Below are 16,395 nucleotides of genomic sequence, written 5' to 3'. Positions count from 1 at the left end.
TTGGGTTTTTTTGTTTGTTTGCTTTTATGAGACATTACAGTGAAATCAGGTCAAACACCACTACTACACAGAAAGCAGATCCAGTAATATTTTACACGTTTTCCAAATATAAAACCAAAAGAAGCCAGAAATACAAAAATTCTTCCTTAGTTCTCCCTAAGTCAGCTGGGGCTGGCAAGATTTTTGTTTGTTGGTAATTTTAAAAGACAGACTGAAGGGATCAAAGGAAGCCAAGGTTCTTGGTGTTTCAGGAGGAAGAGGCCATATGGCAGAAGCTGCTTTGTGAGGTGAATGCTCCAGTCACGGGGCATTCTCTCACTTTCTTAAATTTATTTGAAGGCCAGAAGTGAAGAAAAGCTTATAAATAATTAAGGCCATTATAACTCTCAGGACATTTCCAAGTACGTGACTCTCTCCTCTATTACAGACAGGAGGTACAGACTGTACCACATTCAAAGAAGCATAAAAAAAGAATAAATATCATCTGATACGAAATGCACTTAAAGCAGAACGCTTCCCTTCACTTCGTTTGCTCTTGTACGTAATTTCTGGAAGTCCAGGAAGAGAGCAATTATGTCAAACTGCAGCCTGTATTTACCAACAGTGCCTGGCAGCCCTCCAGCATTCCTGGCACTGCAAGAGCAGCAGCACACCTAAGGGAAGTATGTAACCCTGGGCTGGGCAGAGACCGCAGCATGGCATGGCAGCTGCAAGAGTGGTGTGCTGTGCTGGCCTGCAGTTTTAGGGAAGAGTAAAAATAACAACAGTGCATGGGAGACGAGGTCTGACACAATCAATCCATCTCCATCCAGCTGAGCTGTGCCTAGAGCAGGAGATCTCTCTCCCTGTGAAACAGCTTTCTCTCCCCCGAGTGCTCTCATGGGAGAGTTTCATGCAGGTAGAGCACAGCAAGGAACATTCCTGTGCCTAACAAGGTGTCTGTATCCCACCCAGTTACGACTGGTAGTCCCATAAAGCCTTTCAGGAGCTGAATTCATCTCTGGACAGATGAAAGGGGGTTTTAACCTTTACATGATAAGAAGTCTTCTGCCACAAGGCCGCTGTCTTCAACTATTTGTTTATACAGTCCCTGGTGAGACTTCTCAGGCATCATCCTCAGGCATTTAAATCTCCTTAAAAATTCTTGCAGGCAGGAATTTAAATCTTTCCCTAATCCAAACAGTAATAAAACTATTAACTCACCTCTACATTTTGGAAAAGGAGTCCAATTACAATTTAATATTTGTAACTAATATTCTACACAGAACTTTTAGAGTCTGTAAGCATTTAGAGATCCCATACCTGTGTGCACGAACAGATGCCAAGGCTTCTCTAGGACACTGAACTCAGAAGAAAACTGCTGCTGTTATTACAATTGTTGTGAGTCACCAGACAACAACACACAGCAGCCAAAGATCAAAAAACCATCTCAGTTAGCATTTCTACTTTCCCAATCCAATCACAGCTTTCCCTTTCTAGGAAAACTTGTGTTCTCCATCAGATCCACCTCTGCTGTAACAGATCTTTTTTGAACCTAAGTTGTTGTGTGTTTTCTCTGTATCCAACCTGGGCCAGCTTCTAGTTTCAGTAGTCGAAATAAAACATCTAGAGAGGTTCAAATAAAGTCAAAATAACAACTTCAATTCAAGCCAGTTAGATTCTGCCCTTTGCTCTCCTTTGTGGCAGTACCCAAGAGAGCACATACTCAATAATTCTGAAGCACAGAGTGCATAGATGCACCACTTGTTATTCCCTCCTTGTCTCCCCTGCAAGTACCACATCATCAGTGTAAACACACCTTTTTGTGCCTCCACAGAACTATGCAGTTTGTGGGTACAAATCTGTCAGGCAGCACCTAAGTCCTCTTCTGTGACAAGGTCCACAGGTACCAAGTGTTTCTATAGGTTCTAGTTAGTCTGTGTCCAACAAAGTTTCCATCACAGACAAGATGTGAACTTCCCAAACTGCAAATTAGCAACTTATCCATTACTTCCTTACCTATCACTCCAGAATACCCACAGTAATCCAAGAGGTATTTCTAAGGCAATTACTGATGGGGGGCTCTTTTTGAGGTAGTCTAAGCATTCAAGTTAGGAGCAACATCTGCACAGTGACATACCTACCTGACACTTGCATTGCCATTGTGATCAGTTTTAATCCACATCATATCAGTAATGAAGGCAGAGTTACCACTCCCCTTGTAAAACTTTGTGTTCTAAAGTTTAAAAAAACCAACCAAACAAAAAAAAACCTACCAAATCAAAATGCCAGACTCCAGTACTTTTCCCTTCCAAATGGGAAATGCTGCCTAACCATGCCAGGTGGCTGCAGCAGCTCCACCTCTCTGTCATGGCAGAGTTTAGGTCTGCAGGGTACAGCAGTTAACCATTTACAACCCTCTCACACCCTGGCTGTGTTATTGCAAGACCTCAAATTAGACACAGCCAAGAGCCTGGATGGCACCTGTCCAAGGATGCAGTTTTGTACCTGAGGCAATCTCATTTAAGAGCTCACTTCTGCCAGGAATGAAGAGAGGTCCTGATCTCTTCTCCCTCCCTTAATTCCAGAGCACATTACAACTTGTCTTGTGCCAACTCTGAAAATCTGCTGGAACCTCCTCCTGGTTTAGCTACTTCACCTCCCTAACTTAGTAAGTGAATATGATCCTTTTCAGCTTGGTTAACGAGTTTAGATAGCCCACAGCAGAGCCCAGAGTGAGTAGCTCTTCTGGCAGAGGGAAAAAAAGAACCACACAGCACAGAAAAGGAAAAAAAAGAGTAATTCTGCCTTAATTGACAGCAGTTGGTCAGGTCTGGAGAGCAGTTTGTGAAATCACAGCCCAGGAAAGACTCCCAGGAAGCAAAGGAACTCCCCAGAACATATCCTCATTATTCCAATATTACAAAGCTATGTTGGAATCAAAATTGCTTTATCTGAAATAACAGTTGATTCAAATAGCACTAATTTTTTTTTTGTTCCCCCTCCAAAATACAGCATTCTGTAATTGAACGTCTAGAAGAGGAGTTATTATTGCAACATCTCTATGTGCTGTGTTTTCTGCATGGGACAAGCCATTCAGAAGAGGAGGAGCAAGACCAAGATCAGCATTCTGATATTTTGGCACATCTTTCTTTTAGACCTGGCACAAAAACTGGTCTCTAAGTGCCACCCTTCAGAAAAGGTGCAAGGTCCTGCAACCTAAATTTTCACTAACAGTTTCTAGCAAAGATCAGAAAAGCCCAACCATTATTGTAAGGCTCAACTATTTAAAATCCATTATAATCAAGTGACTTAAAAATGTCTGAGAATATTTGGCAGAATTCTTCGCCTTTTGTCTCTATTTTACCCTACTGGCTACCATCAGTAGCAACATAGTATTGGTGCCATTTAGTTTTCCTCTAGTTAGTTAGCTTTCTAAAGGTTTTCATCTCCTTCAGACTTGCTAGAGCTACAGTGATTTTTAAGGGGTTACATTTCCTGCTAAATGTGATTGATGGGCATGCAAAAACATTATAAAAACAATGAATGATACGCTTAGTAAAAACCACAGAAAAACTTCTTATGGCATGTTTCATTATTCTCTCATGTTACAAAGAAAGAAGTTAGTAAAACTAAGAAGTTCTAAACACAGGATAACATGAAGAGCAGAATCAATAGCTCCAACAGATCCAAGGATCAGATGGCAGTAAAATTATATACCCCAGAGCATTCTCACTAGCTAAACATCCACCAGCACACACTGGTGCCAAGTTGTGTACAATTTTAAATAATGCAATAAAAACCTGATTAAAAAGAAAAACACAAAAGTTCAAACATAATCTATCCTGCTTTAATGAAAAAATACCTATCCTCAAGAGGTGGCTGCAATTTCACTTCTGTACTGGGATTTTGCAATGGAGCAGTTACAAGAGAGCATTTGGAGCTTAGGAAGCAAACAGCCACACTGCTCATGAGACTGAAAGATCAGCTCATTACACAGGTCTGGTGCCTGATGGAGACTGGAAGCTGCCTACCTGGACTCACAGGATGCTGCTCTCAGCTGAGATCCTGCTGGGAAGGTGTGTTACTGCAGCAAAATATAGTCTTATGCATTTAATTAAGGTGTGATATTTCTGCTGCTGCCTTTCTTCTGATTTTAAAATGGCTTATACAAGTGAATTTTTACAATTTCTGACAGTGGTAATGCTTGCGTACCTTCCATTGTTCTTCATTTTTAAAAATATATATCTAACTATATATGGAAGATTGTAAAGTCTTTCAAATAAACAGGAACTGGGAAAACCTAAGTTATAACTACAGATTTCCAAAATGTATCACATTACCTCCAACTCTTGCAAAAGTCAAAAAGGTATTTGTTTCACATAAGGAGGTTGCAACATATGTGGATTCCTTGGCCCACCAGGAAAGAAAATGTTTTCTTAATATGTACAACTGAGGGAGAGGGAAAGAGAAACAAGAAGCACTGAATTTGCAACATCTCAAATGTTAACAATGTGGTGGCCACTCTAAATTACCAACCTGCCCTTCTCCTTACAGGAACAAAATGCAGTCCTGCTCCCACTGATGCCAGTAACAAGACTGGCACCAAGTGAAGCAAGACCAGTGCCTGAAGACTTGCAGTAAGAATAAACCCTAGTTCAGTTTCCTGAAGTTTATAACAATCCTGGAGAGGCTCAATTACTCCCATTCACGTATTAGATAATGAACAGAGACATTTCAATGGAGGAAAAGTGGCCGCAGGTAAGCAATGACAGCCAAGTGTGATACAGTGAAGAAAAAAGAGAAGAGGGGGAGAGAGAGAGAAGACAAATGAAGTTAAAAAAGCATGCACACTGTCAATCCCAAACCACAACCAGGCACATTTAGTTACACAAGTAGATACTTCACACAAGATCATAACATGAACTTCTGAACTTGCACGGAAAAAAGCCTCTCCACAATTAAAACATCAATGCTACAAAATGCTGAAAAAATTCCTTCAAGTTGTATCAAAGGAGGATTATATTGTGGGCACATGCATGAAGAAAGTAAATCTGTTATCTTTGCTGAATATAGGCCTTGATGTAAATCACACAGCCACAGCCTGTGAATAACTGCATTTGTTTCGACAGCAAAACACCTCATCTGAAATACAGAATAGCTGCCGGAAATGAGCTAATGGGACTTTTCTTTCTGTATTAAAGGATTATTTTCCAGTGCCCACTGTGTGGGCTTAAACACTAGACTGAAACAGTCAAAATACTTAGAAGTAAGATTTATGGCTGAAAAGGGGGAGGCTAGGGGGGAACCTTCTTTGAAGTGACTGACTTCTTTGACCGGTGTCTCAGAATTACAAGGCTACAAAAGAACCCCTCTGTGTGAGCAGCCCCCTGCATTCTTCCTTCATCTCTGCAGCAGATCATATCGATAAACAAGATTTGAAAACAATTACCTGGGAATCACACTGCTGGATAGCACATACTAACTAAGATATTATGGCAAATGTCTTTTTATTTTCTAATGGTTTTTAACAGAAAAACTCTTATACCTCGAACACTGCTTCAGTCATCAACATCAATCCTTCAGCACTAGTATATTTTTCAAAAGGTTTCAAATGAGCTTGAAAGAAAAATCAGGAATTTAAACTTCCTCAGTATCCCAAAAAGTGTTGCTAATTACATTGATAGAGGAAGAAATCATACCAACTGGAACCCCATATTCTTTCATTATACAAAAGTAAAATTTTCCTTTTTCAGTTACAGCAGTGCTATAATAGATTGGTTTAGACTGGCTGCTTATTTCCTCTAACATATTATTTGTCATTAATTCTACTCAAGAGAACAGCTTTGTGCTGAAGGCTAGTAAAACTCTATTAGTTTTGGAGTGCAAAATACATGCTGCAGCTTTATACACAAACCCACTCTAATACATTCTAAAAACTGTGGCAAGCCATTCTGTTTTCACCTTTCCAAACAGTACTTGGATAATCACTTCATAACCTTTCACTGTAAGTCTGCATAAAATACTCACCCTTTAACATATGGTGATAGCTTTACTTGGAATCCTATCTGAGGTTATCAGCTGTTAATGAGATTATAGCCTGATTCTTGTAAACCGCACCTATTAGAGAAAGTAGTTGCTTTGTAGCACTTCAGTTGCTTTGCAGAAAATTTTACTTTGTCATGAGCCGAAAAGAAATTCTTCTTTAAAATAAACCATCTCTATTTCTTGCTCAGATTAATCCATTTTTTATGTTAACATTTTAGCATACGATTGGAGCAATAAAGGTCAAAATTGACTTGCAAGCTTATGATCTTCTGTAGCTCCTATAGTAGACTTTGTATATTAAAATGGAGAGAGACAAAACCCATCAAAACACAACATCAACAATTTCTTATTTTGCTGTTCTTTACAAGCAACTAAGCTTTGAAAAACAGGAGTTAGTCTGACTTTCAGTTCTCAAATGAAAAGCAGCAAGGTTACTCTAAATTTAAATTGCACAATTTATTAAAATAGCTTGGATCTAAGCACAACTTGCACAAAATCAAAACACCTTCTATACAACCACAGGTAGGTGTATTTATTGTATGTTTGTATCAAAGTGGCACAAGTAGGCTTTTGATCCACTGGATCCACTGCAGTGGCCATTGAAGTTTTGCAGGCAAAGAAAAATACTATATATAGGTTATGTAAATCTATTTTCTTCTAAGTACAAAACCTAAACACCAAAAGAGAAGAAGGGGGAGTAAAATAAATAATAATTAAGCAGTCTCTCTGTATGCATCAGCTTAACTTATTTGTTATCACATAATTGGACTTGGAGGAGTCTAAGGTGCAAGGTATCCCTAAAGACTTACACTCAGTTTAACTGCAACACAGAGAGAAGCAAGAGAAGAAACAAGGAACAAAAATAAAAAGTGGAGAAAGCCCATATGGTACAGCCCTCCCTGTAATCCTGTCTCTGGTTAGCAAGTTGGAAGCATTTCATTTTTCTGACTTGAAGTCTGATATTAACATTCCTCTGTGGCTTAATGTGGACATGGACTACAGACTGCACTCAAGTCTTAAAGGAGCTAAATAATTTAGCACTGCAAGCCTACAAACTCCAAGAGGGATAGCAAGAAACCTTATATTCCCATCCACTTTGAAGAAAAAGGAAATTAAATTTCTTAATTCCTAGCTCTGTTGCGAAGTAGGCTGGGTGGATGTAGTGATTGCCTTTACCAAAAGTAAGTAAAATCTGTCCTTGGCAGTTGTGAAGACACTCAAGCCCCCTGAAGTGCTGTTAAGCGTGGCCACCACTCCTGGGAAATCAAACAACCTGTACCCACACAGTGTGGGAATGAGACAAGTTTCCAGCTTCAGCCTCTCTAAAACCAGTGCAGAGTGGCAACAGGCTGAACAGAAACGAAAGCAAAAGTCACAGCAAAGATTTGACACCAGTGTACATTGCATTCAAAATTTTACCACAAAGACAAGCCCGTGCTAACACAAATTCCTATTATCATGGAATAGCAAGTTGCTGCATGTGATGAAAAAAATGGAGCAGACCAAACCATGCCTGATGCTGTCTCACAGCAACATCTAATCCACACGAGACACCAGTGTCAGTGGGAAGGGAAAGGGAAATGCTCCCCACCAAGTGGCCACAGCTCTGCAATTCCACCCAATCTATTTATTTATTGCTGCTAAAGTTCAGTGTTTGCATTTGCAGATGCAAACTTCTGGGACAAACTTGCCAAGAATTAACTGCCTTTTTTATAAAATGATTAGCTGTGCTTTTGAAAGAGTTACTAAGGACCAAAGGGTCACAGGGTAATTATTTACAGAATGAATGCCAGGGATGAAGTGACAGATAAAGCCATTACAAAGATCATGCAGAGCAAGGACTGAGAAATTCCTGCAATTTATTGTCTATCACTGTGAAGTGTGATTCAGAGATAGCACCAGCTCTGCTCTTTCCTCTTTATAGTGACAGACTGTAATAACTTAAGATCTTTAATTCTCCATTTCCAACTTCATACTGGATCTATTCAAGCAGGTAAAAAAAAAGATGAAATCAAGCCTGTCACACAGCAGATAGACATCAGGAAGAGGTGATGTTGCCATGCTTTGGTTTGGAAGGTAACCAGCCCAATTGTGACAGAAATGCAGTGTTCCCTTCCAGCTAAATAAAAGCTGTGGTTGCAGTACAAACCACTGCCCGGCACTTCAGCATAAGGAGGGTTTACAACCTGCTCTTGTGGAAGGGTGACTGGAGGCAGCACAGTTCAGCCATAACTCTCTGAGAGGGAACAGCATCATTGGAAAAGAGGTTTAAGAATCCTTGTGAAAGACAGAACAGCTCCTATCTTCCCCAGCCACTCCCCCACTGCAGAATACAGGACACTCAGTCCAGCAGTAGTTTCAGTGCCTAAATATAACACAGGCATTCACATAGCATAAATAGGAGAATCCTTCTGAAGGGCTGGCTTCAAAACAACCTACATTTTTCAGGAGGGCTAGAATTCACAGTCATATACTGGCATGTCAAATTCCAGATATCCTCCTAAGAAAAATGAATTTATTGTTATTATACCCGACTATTTTTATAAAGTTTCTGGAAACAAGAAGCATTAACTGTGCTTAATTAATACTCGTACACCTTTCTATTTGGTCACAAGCCAAGAAGATTTGATGGAATATGATCATATCCTTATGAGATTTCATAACATCAGTTTCTATTGGCAACCATTGATAACATACCCCAAAATGAAGCTGATAGGTTTTTTAGTCTTTTTTCCTAAGCTTTAATATATAAACTATATGTCAAAGTAAAAAACAGCTGACTCTTAATATTACAGTTCATGCCAAAAATAATATAAAGCTATTAGAATCACAAAGCCTAGAATTCAATTAGAAAATGCATACTGCAAAATATCCATGCATAAGCATTATAACTATATCAAGAAAGAGGAAGCAAAAAAAGTGCCATTTTGAAGAAAAATTAACCTGCTACTCATGATGGACAAATTTCAAAATCCCTTGTTTCCATCTTTAAACACTCCAGTAAACCAAACATTTTCACTGGCAGTAGGATGTATGTACTGGCAGATAAATGTCTTCTGACAGTGACAAGGACAGCACTAAATCTAATACCATGTTTTTGCAATGGAAATTCAAAAAATAAACTAGTAGAGCCAAAAGACCAAGTTCATATTGCTGGAACCTTCTTCAGGTCACTGGGCTATATAGGTAAGACTCAAATAGCACCCACTCACTACTATGACTTAAAGTACTCAGCCTGACACTAGGAAAAAATACAGACACTATTTATTTAGTTTTAAGTGAGAATTTCATTTGCAGAGGTGGGGGAAAAGCATCACTTTGGCATAATGTGGAGAGAGAGTAGGGAGAAAAAGAAAAAAGGTAGTGAAAGATAAGCAAAGAACATAGAGAAAACATTTTTTCAGTGCAGATAGAAAAGGGAAAAAAAACTTTCTAGCTGTTGGTCAATTTATGTAAGTTTTAAGTGTTCTGAAGAAGTAAAACAGTAAGTGGCATGAATTTCATGTAAAATACATAATTCAGAAGACCATTGTTCTTCTAAATTCCTTTGCCTATTCAGACTGCACTTTTCCCCACTGCAAAGTTCTTTTTTTTTTTTTTTTTTGCAGAGAGACAGTAAAAAGCAACTCTAACTCATCTAACTTGTGTTCTAAACATGAAAAAAAAGTACAAAAAACTGAGTCTCGTATTACTGATCAAAAAGAAATCCAGAAACCACCTCAATCCTAATGTATGTTTTAGCTCCTTCAGTAGAAAGGTCTAACATAACTACTCACCACTCATTCTCAAGAGTCAGGCTCATCCTTTTATGTGCTTTATTACTCAGACAACAGAGGAGAGCAATTACACCATTCTATGAAAATAAGTTGACATTTGCTTATTGCTATCATCTTGTACCTCACAGATGTAAGAATTATACATTTTTCTCATCTGTACACAAATACTACAGCAGTTTCAAAAGGTCAGAAAGATGAATTATCCCATTCTGGAATCAAGCCTGCCTGCAACCCTAGACATCAAATAGCCTCCCAGTTCCTCACCTTGCTTTTCCTTGTAACACTCTTTGTGCATCTTAAGGGGCTCTAGAAAACAAAAGTAACTATTCTCATAGACAAGAAAAATAATAATATACTACATAATTTTCTTCCACTACTACAGCTATCTGTAGAATCTTAAGAAATTGCAAACAAGAAAAATTTATCTGTTATCTTGGGAAAAGAAGGGAGATGTTGAAGCAAGAACACTTAAATTGATTAATGGTCCACACAGCTGAGGAAAGAAGACAGGAATTATACAAAAGCTCTCAAGTGACATAAAAATTATGTGCCTTAGCTGTATCCCATATATACTTAGCTGCCCTTCACAGGGTGGTACCCTGAATACCACACAATGAAAACAGAGGAAGAGTCTGGCTATAGACATCAGTATAGATGTGCTGCTGTAAGTATTGTTTTCCTTCTACAGAACTAAGAGTGAAATACCCCATATGACATTTTATTCTCCTGTAAATGAAGAATACAACATGCAGACTTCCTGTGGTGGAACACACTTTTCTTTTCCATGTGCTATTTCAACTGCCAAGTTTAAACAGAGAAAAATATTATATGTATCCATGGATATCTAATTTTAGAAAGACAAACAAATCTCCTGCTCCAGCACCAGGGGGGAAAAATGGTAAGAAAGAAATAGTTATTACAAGTCTTATGGAAAGGAGCTATGACAACATGTGACGTGCACAGAACGTAGTAAGGACTGGGCTGGACAAGTGTCCATGAGGAAAACAAAGCTTTTGTGGGCTCTGCATCTGAAATGGACAGGCTTCAGTTAAGGCCATCACATCTTAATACTTTTTGTCCAGTGGGAAAGCTTTTGGAAGGTTGATGCCTTTGAAGCCATTGTCAAGCCGTGTGTCATGTTAGCAAGCACAGAGATTGGCATTATGATGGTTCCATAAAAGCAACTGTCATCTCTGCTTGCAATTTATACACTTTATTTTCCAAAGTCCCTGTGGCTTTGGCTTACAGAATTGGGCCAGAACTCTTCAGAAACTCAACTGGGCAATTTTTCTTCCCATAGTCTGAAGTAGATGGAGATGGAGAGATAGATAGTTTTATTGCATGCAAGCACATATTCATCACATGCCATAGCTCTTGCTACTACAAAAGAGTAAAAGCCCGTATGTGAAATGTAAAGAAATATAAAGAAAAATATTTATGTTCATACAGAACCAGTGTGCTTTAATGAAGAGGCAAAACAACAAAGGCAAGCATCTAAAAAGAGAAAATGGATAAAACCTCTGGATGTTCTGGGGCAAAAGGCCAGACTCTCCTTACAAATGGAATGCCAGTGCTGGAAAATCCATGTTGAAACCAAGATATGGCAAAGGCCCTGTATTGACCTTAGCTGCTAAAGGTAGCAGCAGTCTCCAAGGTAAAACTCACTAGATACCAGTACCAAAAAAATTTATTCCTCAGAATTACAAACTGCCTAATTAGCAACTGAGTTAGCTAGCTAGTTTCAATTATGAACAAGCAATTCAGATATACCATTTATAAAACCCTTTCATTCTCTAAATATTAAAACAAGTACTGCTATCTCACCTTCAGAATTGAAGCGTGCCTTGCATTTCTGATTTTTTTTGTCCAGAATTAGTGGACAGAGGTTTACCAGTCCTCAAGGCATACTGAATCCTATTTCAACTCTCCAGGTCATCTGAGCTTAAAAATTACTTCCCCAGCTCTTGCTCATAGAAACTCCCTGTATGATTGTACCAATCAGAAATCAAATTCGCAATCTTGAGATGATTCTAGATGCTTGGTTTTGTTTACTAACAATATCATTAACAGAAGGCAAAAGAATATTCTCCAGAAGGATAGAGAAAGAAAAAAGAATTGAATGATCATGATGTCAAAAGTATGACAGGGCTTGTGACTTTCTAAAGACAAAAACAAAAAATTCACTGCTCAAACTGAGATATTGATAATGCTAAATCCTAAGAAAGATACCTCCATGGCCTTAAATTCAATAAAATATTGTCCAGAAACGCACCTCCTGTTTAATCCAATTTGCAATTCAATTATCTTGGTTAAAAAAATAAACATTAAAATACACATAACTAAAATTAACTTCATTGTTCATTAATACTAAACTTTACGTAGATGGTCTAAGGACAAAGTAACCACCCAAGGCCAACAAAATAACAAAAGGCCAGAAAAAGAAAGTAACAATGCATTTTTTAAAGGGCAGTTTTGAAATTTACTATGAAGTCTAGAAATAGCCACCGAACAATTACAGTTACAAATTTAGGTTGCCAAATTACCATTGCATAAATCCAGCAATTTATGCTGGATCCCATGCAGGGCACCTGCACCACCATCTCAAAGTCCTACTAAGTCCTTTTAAAATACAGACCAACTGATCTCCCTCCTTTAACTCCCTCTCTGGTTCTTTGTTAGTGCCTGACTCAACTTTCTGTTTCCTTATTTTTATCAGGCAGGAGAACACAGGGATATTTAGACTACATATAATGTTCAAAATGTTTTTTGAATTAAAATAGTCAAAATAATCAAAATAAAATTAATCAAGACAAAACAGTGACACACAACATATTTCCCTCTTTTAAAACCTTGTTTTTTACCCCAAATTTTATCTTCTAAAGGTTTACCAGCCAGACTTCCTCCCCCTGCTCCAGCCACTCAAGCACTGCGAAGAGGCTGAACCTCTGTCACAGCAGCCAGCCAGGAATTCCCTAATTTCCGACCCAAGCAGTGACCCATGCTGAGCCAGAGGTGCCCTAACAACCAGGTACTCCTTGCTTCCCACTCCCTGTGCTGGCAAACCCCGACACAAATTCTTCTTTTCAAACAATATAACTTGAAAACAAACCAAACAAAGGTTCCTAAAAATCCCCATAACGGGGAGTTGAAACTTGTCCGTGGATGCACACTCAGACAAAAAATACCTCGAGCAGATGTAATGCTGCACAGGAAGCCAGAACCCTGTTGGTGTGTTCAGGACCTGACAGAGTGGTTTGAAACACGATACAGTCCCTTTGATACAGCTCACGGGTTTAGAAGTGGAGGGGCCGCATCCTATTAAAAATAACAGGAAATTGGCCACAGCAATAAATCTAAAGCTTTGGCTGCTGCAATTTCTTATCTTCCACGAGCAGCTGGTGGTGTGCAAAAAAAAAAAAAAAAAAAGAAACATGCAACTTGTCCTTCTTAGAGAAAGAAAACAAACAAACAATTAAAAAAAAAATCACTCCAAAACTGTAGCTTCCACTTGGTGATAGCTTGCATCAGTCAGTTGACAGCCTTGGGAGACCTAGATCCTCAAGATCTTTTCCTGTCACACCAGGATACTGATGGTTTACTGCTGCCTCCAGGCAAAACCACGTCACTGAGAACGTGAAGATGGTGCACTAAGTCACCAGAGGCTTTGGCACTCCTGACAGTACTTTTCTCATGCAATTTCTGCCTCCAAGTGATCTCTCTGCCTCCTCTGACAGCATTTTTCTCCTTACCTACTGAAACAAATTAAGATCCGAGATGACAGCAGCTGCTTCTAATGGCTAAGCAACACTTAAAAGGCACTGCACCGGGCAGTGTTATCTCTGCAATGCCCACTGTGGAGAAGCAGCTTCTGCTGGGCTGGAAGAAAAAAAAAAGGATGAGGGGGCAGGCAAGAGGTAGCCAAGGCTCTTCCTCGAATGGAATAAAATACATACGTCAGAGGATTTCATTCAACTGGCAGAGACTACACTGAGTTTTTTGCCAGCATAACTGCGTCTGCTGTGGGTATGACTTGTTTTCCCACTCATAAAAGGAAGAGCTTTGCCAACAAAACTTTAAAGACTAAGACCAACAACGTGGGTGTGGGGTTCACTGTGTTTTCAGTACACATGAGTGAAGTTAACCATGGTCCAGTTTCCTGCCAATCTAATCCACACATCGTGTAGTGCCAGTATTTTCTTTGTTTCTTATTCTGATTAGGTCCTGCAAGCATTTCTGGAGCAGACTTTTCAGACAGACAATCCTCCTCTGAAGTAATTTTTTTTTTTTAATCCCAGTGTAAGATCCCAAAGATGGGAAAAACTTAAGAGCCAAGTGGTTCAATACAAAGGGCAGATGTCTACTTTAAGAGCTAAAAGCCCTTCTAAAACATGTATATTTTGCCTACATTTAGACAACCACAACATGCTAGTTGTATGATATACAATGGAAAGATGAAACCACTGCATCAAGTAAAAAACCCCCAATCATGAACAACAACAAAAAAACATTCTTCCAGCCCTAGAGACTTAAAAACCAGAAGATGAACCTCCTAGCATTAGGACTAATTATAGCAGAATAGTTACAACATGTTTGGAGATCACCTCACCTCTGACTATGTGCCAAAACCAGGGCTCAGTTCTCTCCTGCTCTCCTGGAGGAAGGTGGGAGGAAAGTGAGTTCCAGTTTGGATACTGTAGCACCCCAAAAACTATTTCCCCTTGGGAAAAAAAAAAACAAAAAACGCATATAAGAAAACAGATTGAAAAAAAACTTCCTCTCCCTTGCATACACAAATTCTGTAAAGCTGTTTTTTGGCTGGAAAAGCTGTATTAGAGCTGGGCCTGCTATGTGCACCTTCCCATGTCAGTTATCCGATTTTAAATTTCAACCAGCTCCTGATCCCAAGCATGAGGAAGGCTCTGCATATTTTTCAGCAGCCTCCAAGCACAAAAGGTTGTGAGCCGAAACATTCCATTCCTTGACATTATTCCTCTATAGTCTCTTCTCTAGCACCAAAAAGCCTAAGACAGAAGTGCACAGAGTGCCTGGTGATCCCACTGGCAAGAAAACTAACATTGGCAAAGGAATTACTAGGCCACCAAAATGACTTTGCACTAGCATATTAGAAGGGAGAGTTAGGGGTATGGAATTTCTTCATGCTTGAGGGCTAACTCTTGCCAACACTAACCCACCTGTCATACATTGTTTCATGTCTGCAGCAAAAAAAAAAGGAAATCAAAGCAAAAAAAGAAATGCACATCAATGTTACAGACCACCAGATTTGTTTCATATATTATCAAAGCTGAACATTCAAGCATTTTATGGAGATTAAGAGATTAGAGTCTGAGAGATTTTTATTCTTCTCTGTGCAAGGTTCTCTCTTTCAATCAATTTAAAAAGTGAAGTTCTAGTTGTTAATTCCTGAGGGGAAATGATACATAACCCACACACACAAAGAAGTTGGCTTGCAAGCGGTTGTTTTTACAGCATGGAATCTGTTTCAATCTATGTTTGTTTAACAAGATGCAAGTCTAACAATGGTAATTTACTAAAAGCTTGTGCACTAAGTATGTACAATACCAGAAACAATGGTCATAACTCTTTCCAAAGATACAAAAGCAGCTACAAAACTATCAAAACATAAGCACTGCCCTGGATTAGTTGTTTCAAAACCCAACATTCCAAACAGCTTCATCATTTCAATAATCCATCTATAAACATTTAACTAATTTTGGACTACTGTTTTGCATTCCAGTAATGAGTTACTGCCAGTCAACCCAACACAAAATTTCACTATTTCTATTTTCACTGATTTTTTTTTTTGAAGCCATAGTACCATTAGTTTGCTCAGACTTTTGTAACAGTAAATCATGACTTAAGTGTTGATCTAGGAACACCAATCATTCAAATAGCTATTTACTATTAAGCTCCTCCATCTATATTTAAGCATTTGAATAACCAGCTGCTTGTACACCTAATGGCCAGTGACCACAGAGCTGCAGAAGGCGACTCTGCCTTCTCCAACAAGCCTGTTTGTCAGTGCTCAGGCCCAACCTGCATCCTGCACCCTTACAACCATAATCACATTTTGAAATGATTATTTACAGTGTTGTTTGAGGCCTACTAGATGATATTCTGTTCTCTCTGAGAACACGACAGAGCTAAATGAATCTTTGTGATGAACAAGCTGTGCCTTTCGCTATTGCTCACATGGTCAAAGCTTCTTCAGTCCCCATCCTGTGTGCTCCCAACATCTGCATTTTACAGAACATATCTCACCATGATTTGTACCTGCTGACTGTCTGCACCAGAAGACTGAATCTTTCTTTGTCATGGTGAACATGTGAACCGTAAAAAAATTTTGGTCAACATTTGCATTTTGCTGAGGACAGTTTTATGTCAAGATAGCAGAGAAACTTCTAAATGGGCAGGTCACTTCATTAGAAAAGAATCAACCAGAAAACAACCAGGTGTAGCAATTCCCCTCGAGCCTTAGAAAACAATTAACAATTTACAAAGTTTACAAAGGGCATTAAAAACGCTAGAAATACTTGCTTGGCAACAACAAACAATGCACAAACCTGTTCCTGAG

At 39.0% G+C, this 16,395-nt stretch overlaps 1 protein-coding gene across 1 annotated transcript in view; it reads right to left on the bottom strand.

Moving 5' to 3' along the window:
- PTPN14 (protein tyrosine phosphatase non-receptor type 14) overlaps positions 1 to 14,512 on the bottom strand; it is an 89,862-nt gene extending 75,350 nt beyond the window's left edge. The window contains exon 1 of the mRNA XM_014876875.2: positions 14,410 to 14,512. The gene's annotated coding sequence lies outside the window, so the exon portion shown is untranslated. The remainder of the gene's footprint in view (positions 1 to 14,409) is intronic.
- Between the last annotated feature and the right edge of the window lie 1,883 nt (positions 14,513 to 16,395).

The sequence above is a fragment of the Sturnus vulgaris genome, chromosome 3, assembly GCF_052056855.1.
Source record: "Sturnus vulgaris isolate bStuVul1 chromosome 3, bStuVul1.hap1, whole genome shotgun sequence".
Lineage (NCBI taxonomy): Eukaryota > Metazoa > Chordata > Aves > Passeriformes > Sturnidae > Sturnus > Sturnus vulgaris.
Note: the sequence above shows the minus strand (reverse complement) of the source record. Positions and strands in the feature narration are given on the sequence as shown.